This window comes from Oncorhynchus masou, chromosome 31, assembly GCF_036934945.1.
Source record: "Oncorhynchus masou masou isolate Uvic2021 chromosome 31, UVic_Omas_1.1, whole genome shotgun sequence".
Lineage (NCBI taxonomy): Eukaryota > Metazoa > Chordata > Actinopteri > Salmoniformes > Salmonidae > Oncorhynchus > Oncorhynchus masou.
The window spans coordinates 35502115-35509401 of NC_088242.1; positions in this window are offsets into that span (position 1 = coordinate 35502115).

Below are 7287 nucleotides of genomic sequence, written 5' to 3' on the forward strand. Positions count from 1 at the left end.
TTTTAGGTATTTGGATGTGCCTGGGGTGTGTACATCTACCTGTATAAAAGACACTTGGGAGCCAGAAATCGTTCTGATTGATAGGGGGTCAAATACTTATTTCCCTCATTAAAATGCAAATCAATTTATACATTTTTTGGCGTGTTTTTCTGGATTTTTTTGTTGTTATTCTGTCTCTCACTGTTCAAATAAACCTACCATTCAAATTATAGATGGATCATTTTCTTTGTCAGTGGGCAAACGTACAACATCAGCAGGGGATCAAATACCTTTTCCCCCTCACTGTATATGTGTGTTTTTGCCTGTTGTTTCCACCCGCTAGAGAGAGTGAGGGGGAGAGAGAGCAAGCGAGTAAGGAGAGCGAATGAGCATGGACCACATGGTTGACTTTTCTGCGACCTTGAAATATTTGGGTTTTTCCAACCGATGATGTCCTAAACCTCATCAGCAAGTCATGCTATTTTGAATAAACAAGGAAGAAAAACACATTCTGAGAAGAGTTGCCAGACAGTAGTGAATTTAGAGAATTCTACAAGAATTCAAAACCCAAAGATTCCACTCGTTACTGTAGTCAATCAAATTCAGCTTCAATCTATTTTCTTTTCATTACAATGTCTTACCTGCGCTAAAACAGCCAGACACAAAAACAAACAGTTTTCATTCCCAGCATATTGAACTGTTGGAAGTTTTAATAGCTTTGGCATTAAATAAGGTACCTTCAATAAGCAAAGCATTTGAGGGTCTTTCCAAGACCTTATCTTAATTACAATATGTAGACTTTAATGCCTCATTGGTTTAGGTTCAATAGATGAAAGTCTGTCGATATCAATTGCTTAGATCTGTGATCCGGTAGAAGTGAAGTCATATATTCAGTTGTCAACATTATATAATTAAGTGTCACATCCTAATTCATTTAAGTTATCTGAGTGACAGGTTCACCTCTGGAGAAAATTCATTTGACAATAGAATAACAACTTTAATGTAGCCAACTGCCCAAACATTTCCTTCATAGGGAAAATTAACACTAACTCTGGCTTTTTAAACACTGCTTTGGATGCAATGCACACTGTGACAAGACAGCTTTCCGTCTTCTGTTTGCACTCTTTAGTTGCCCTGGATACAATGGCATCCAAATAGAGGGATAATGACAACACGACCAGAGGGAAGGAGGAGGCAGGAATAAGGATTGGGTCAGGGAGGTTCAGTTTTCAGTATGGTCTGTAATGTGAGACTCTGAAGAAAAAAAAAAGAAGCATCAGCACATTCCTCTCAGCCTGGGTTTTAAGACAGAAAAAAATACGACTGACTGTTCATGTACGTGGTTTCGCAGCCTAGTCTCGATGGATAAACCAAAAGCCAGGCAATTTACTGGTCTAACTGTTCTGCAGCCGCAGGAGAGTTTGGGTAGTGTGGGGGTTGGCTGCAATCTCCAACCCTCTGGTAATTTCCCAGTGTCATCACTGTGTCAGGTCATTATGGTCATCCGGTTAAAAATGCTCTGATTTCAGGAATAACAGGGATTGAACAGGAAATGGGAATTGTTTTTCGAATTAGGTATTTTTCAGACAAAAGGCCACAACGAGAAAGCTATCTCAGAAACCTTTTGGGAATACTGGGTAGCTACTTGAGGATATTTCACAAGGTATTTTATGTTAATACACATCCTAGCTGTCCTTATAAATCACGTTCCTCTCACAATGTAGGCTGCCTAGCTCCCTCCCTACACCTGGGCCATGTTGTTTTGGCTTTGGGCTGTGAAAACAGCTTCACCATAGTTAGTGGGGCTAGGCTGTGATTTATGCTGATAAAGGCCTCCGATTCGTTGATGTGCTTGCCGGGGCCAAAATCTTAGCCCTTATCGGCCATGTGTTCTCCCTTCCCCGGGAGAGGAGGGGCATGCCCTGGCCTGCACTCTCTGCCACATCCCCTCTAGTTCTGCAAGCACAGGGGAAAAATTGAGAATACATGTCAATTATACAGCTGGAACTGTTCATGTCGCTATTTTTGGTGTATTACAGTCATTACATCAAAAAAGAAGGGATTTCACTTTGATGATGAATATTCCCATAGCCATAGACGAGCATGAACAATATGTTTTCTGGTCAGAGTTGTCGTCTGATCTCATGATGTATAACTGTGTAATTAGCTGGAAGTACAATTACATGTTATTATGACATATAGACAATGTTGCATAACACATTCCTGGTTAAAGTTGGGTGGAGATTATCATTCTTTTTGGTAACAATTTGAGCTCTGAAGGAATATGCAGTATTTGACAAATGAGGTGTTCCAAGACTATACTAACAACCTGTTTGGTAGCAGCTACGCTTCCTGGGGACCGTCAATATGAAGGCAGTTATATCATTTTTAAAAGATTAGAATACATTCACAACAGATTTCACAACACATTAACATATTTCTTTAAACAGCCACTTCAAACTTTAGCCACTGCTAGCTAAAAATGGATGAGAATCAAATCTGCACAGCACACAAAAAAAAACCATCAAATTCTACTACCACATATCTACAACACAAAATCCATGTGTACGTGTGTATAGTGTGTATGTTATCGTGTGTGTGTGTGTGTGTATGCATTATTCTGTAACTATGTTTCTGTTGCTTCACATTCCCCATTGTTCCTTAAAGTGTATTTTTATACTCTTTTTAAATCAAATTTTACTGCTTGCATGAGTTACTTGATATGGAATGGAGTTCAATGTAGTCATTTCTCTATGTAGCACTGTGCGCCTCCCATAGTCTGTTCTGGACTTGGGGAATGTGAAGAGACCTCTGGTGGCATGTCTTGTGGGGTATGCATGGGTGTCCAAGCTGTGCGCCACTAGTTCAAAAAGACAGCTCATTGCATTCAATAGGTCAATACCTCTCATAAATACAAGTAGTGATGAAGTCAATCTCTCCTCCACTTTTAGCCAGGAGAAATTGACATGCATATTGACATGCATATTGACATATTAATTAAGTCCCTCTTCGTGGCACCTGTCCACACAACTGAACAGTAGTCCAGGTGTGACAAAACTAGGGCCTGTAGGACCTGCCTTGTTTATAGTGCTGTTAAGAAGGCAGAACTGCACTTTATTATGGACAGACTTCTCCCCATCTTAGCTACTGTTGTAACAATATGTTTTGACCATGACAGTTTACAATCCAGGGTTACTCCAAGAAGTTTAGTCACTCCAACTTGCTCAATTTCCACATGATTCATTACAAGATTTAGTTGAGGTTTAGGGTTTAGTGAATGATTTGTCCCAAATACAATGCTTTTAGTTTTTAAATATTTAGGACTGACTTATTCCTTGCCACCCATTCTGAGACTAACTGCAGCTCTATGTTAAGTGTTGCAGTGTATAGTGTTGAGTCATCCGCATACATAGACACACTGGCTTTACTCGTTAGTAAAGATTGAAAGAAGTAAGGGGCCTAGACAACTGCCCTGGGGAGTTCCTTATTCTACCTCATTTATGTTGGAGAGACTTTGTTATAGGAATCCATATGATTTATATGTTTAAGGTAATGGTAAGATAATGACTAAATGATTTATACGTTCAAATTAATGTTAAGGCAATAACTAACAGTATTCCACCCTGTCACTGTATAATGGAGTGAAATGTGTTTGAATCATAAGACTAGAATTCTTGAATGAATGTGCATAGGAAAAGAGGAACTGTTAACTTCTTATGGTATAGGGGACGCTTCCAAAATGCAGCGTGGCAAATTCAAATAAAATTATATAAAAATCTAACTTTCATTAAATCACACGTAAGATACTAAATTAAAGCTAAACCAGCCAACATGTCAGATTTTTAAAAAAAATTGGTGAAAGCATAAGAAGCTATTGATGATAGCACAACAGTAAACAGAGAGGGTTGCATATTTCAAACCTGCAAGCGCTACACAAAACGCAGAAATAAAATATAAAACATGCCTTACCTTTGACGAGCTTCTTTTGTTGGCACTCCAATATGTCCCATAAATATCACAATTGGTCCTTTTATTCGATTAATTCCGTCCATATATATCCAAAATGTCAATTTATTTGGTGCGTTTGAACCAGAAAAAAACAGCTTCCAAATTGCGCAACGTCACTACAAAATATTTCCATGGGCAAAGAAGGAGTGGCTTCGTAAGAAGCATTTCAAGGTCCTGGAGTGGCCTAGCCAGTCTCCAGATCTCAACCCCATAGAAAGTCTTTGGAGGGAGTTGAAAGTCTGTGTTTCCCAGCAACAGCCCCAAAACATCACTGCTCTAGAGGAGATCTGCATGGAGGAATGTGCCAAAATACCAGCAACAGTGTGTGAAAACCTTGTGAAGACTTAAAGAAAACATTTGACCTCTGTCATTGCCAACAAAGGGTATATAACAAAGTATTGAGATAAACTTTTGTTATTGACCAAATACTTATATATGCTTAGGCACCCGCCCCGAGGCTGCTGTTCTATCCTGCCGATAAAGTGTATAACCCGCCAGCATGTTCTTAATGCCGTCGTTCAGCTACGACTCTATGAAACATAAGATATTACAGTTTTTAATGTCCCATTGGTAGGATATACGTGATTTTAGGTTGTCCCATTTATTTTCCAGTGATTGAACGTTAGCTAGCAGGATGGAAGGCAAATGTAGATTAGCCACTTATTGCCTGATCCTCACAATGCACCCTGATCTTTTTCCACAAAATCTCAGTTTCCTTCTCCAGCGATTGCCGGGGATCTGGGCCTGGTTGGGTGTCTGTAGTATCGCAGTTCTGATGTTCAGAAGCTTTTTTTTGGTCATAAGAGATGGTAGCATCAACATTATGTACAAAACAAGTTATGAACAATGCGAAAAAACAAACAAAATAGCAAGGTTGGTTAAGAGCCGATAAGACGACAGCCATCCCCTCTGGCGCCATCTACATTTAATTCAAGTGCTGTTTGTAACTACCCTGGTAGGTTGACTGATAACCTGAACCAGATTGTAGGCACTAGTTACAGTTTAAGGATTTCTCTTGAGTAGGCAGCCTGATGAAAGCCAGTCAATATTTAAATCACCCAGAAAACATACCTCTTTGTTGATATCACATACTTTATCAAGAATTTCACACATGTTATCCAAATACTAACTGTTAGCACTTGGTGGTCTATCGCAGCTTCCCACCAGAATGGGCTTTAGGTGAGGCAGATGAACCTGTATCCATATTACTTCAATAGTATGGAACATGTGGTTCAGAATATAAACGGCCACATCTCCACCTTTGGCATTTCTGTATTTTCTGTAGATCGTATAACCATGTATTGCTACCACTGTATCAGCAAAGGAGTTATCTAAGTGAGTTTCAGAGATGATCAGAATATGAATGTCATCTGTTACCAGCAAATTATTGATTTCATGAACCTTGTTTCTTCAGCTACATACGTTAACGAGGGCTATTTTTTAGCACTTTTCTGGGATGCTTGTTTTTATTGCTTTATTGGGAAGTTTAGCAGGGATAAACATACTCACGTTATTTATGTTAGTGCAGGGTGAGCTGCACACAGTGGACTTCCTACTAGAGCACACTGTCTCAGTGCTAACAGTATCACTCTGGTTCATAGGCACATGATTACTGCATACAATAGCTGTGGGATCAGCAGAGACAGTCAGGGAAGTAAGAGGGACATACATTAGATTACTTCTATTGTGTCTTCCAACACCCCTGGGATAATGTACATTTGCTGAAGGATTATGACAACTCAGCGACACAATGGTAGTGATTAATTAAATGAGCTGGGCTTGGGTCATTGATAAGTCATTGTCTTATCATTTTGAAATGCTGCAACCTGGTCTCAGAGCCTTTTCATATTATTCTGTATTTAATTCCATGTCACTCCAGTTAGTAGGATATGTTACGCTTCGTATGGTATGTATTAATTTGTGGATGTCCATCGGCCGTTTCGTATGATATGTTAGGAATTCCAGTTACGCATTTGCAAAACATGTGAAATGTTATGAATTCTAGCTAGGTGGCTAATGTTAGCTAGGCTAGGGGTTAAGGTTATGTTTAGGAGTTGGGTTAAAGGTTTAAGGTTAGGGTTATGGGAAGAGTTAGCTATAAGGGTTAAGGTTAGGGTAAGGGATAGCTAAAATGGTTACGATTAGGGGAAGGGTTAGCTAACATGCTAAGTAGTTGCAAAGTAGCTAAAATGCAGAAAATAGTTAAAAAGTTGCTAATTAGCAAAAATACTAAAGTTTTCAGTGAAATGATTTGAACTCACAACCTTTGGGTTGCTAGAAGTTTGCATTATACACACACCCACCCTACTTTCATGTTTGCCTTAAGTAAACATCTGTCTCATGGTACCATACCAAATAAAATAAAATAAAATTGTATTGGCCACATACACATATTTAGCAGATGTTATTGTGGGTGGAGCGAAAAGCTTATGTTTCTAGTTCCAACAGTGCTGTAGTATCTAACAATTCACAACAATACACAAATCTAAAAGTAAAAGAATAGATTGTAACATTTCATACTAATTTGAGTGTCCCGGATTAGGGCTGTTGCGGTGACCGTATTACTGCCACACTTGCTGTCACGAGTCATGAAGGCAGTCAAATTCCACGTGACTGTTTAGTCATGGTAATTAGGCTTCTCCAAACTCTGATGCTGCTGATGGTCATTAGTAGCCTACAAAACTTGCTAACTGCCTGCTACTCAGCACTCTACTGTCCCTCTAATCACTCTGACATCAATGGAAAATCTAATGAAACACTTCATGAGAGCCCATGAGCTCATGTTGCGCAACACTTCTATAAGCTATGCAATTGCGTGAGAAAACAGAGTGATGGCCTCTATTACAAAGAGGAGGATCCAATCAGCGTTCTTTAAGCTAGGTCTACTATATTTATTTCTCAGCTTTCCTAATATTAAGCACATTGCTTATCTTTACAACAGGAATATAGCATACCTGGCTGGACTGAAAATTAACCACTGGAAAAGCGTCCTCAATTCGCTATTTAAGTGCATAAGATGACATGTATATTTTCCGCTGCCCCTGTTTCGAGACAGGTGCATGATAATGGTCCATTCTAAATCAAAACAAATTTCAAAAAGATATTATTTTGTTTTTGTAAAGACAAGAAGATTAAATCAAGAATAGTCTGATGGGTGACAATATTAGCCTATCACTTGTGAATTATATATTATTACTTGTAAATTATGCCCAGCATTAGGCAAGAAACAATGCCTTTTTTCTTCGACTTTTTCGAATCATGGTCGCACACCTCATGTAGCCTAACCATAGGCCTATATGT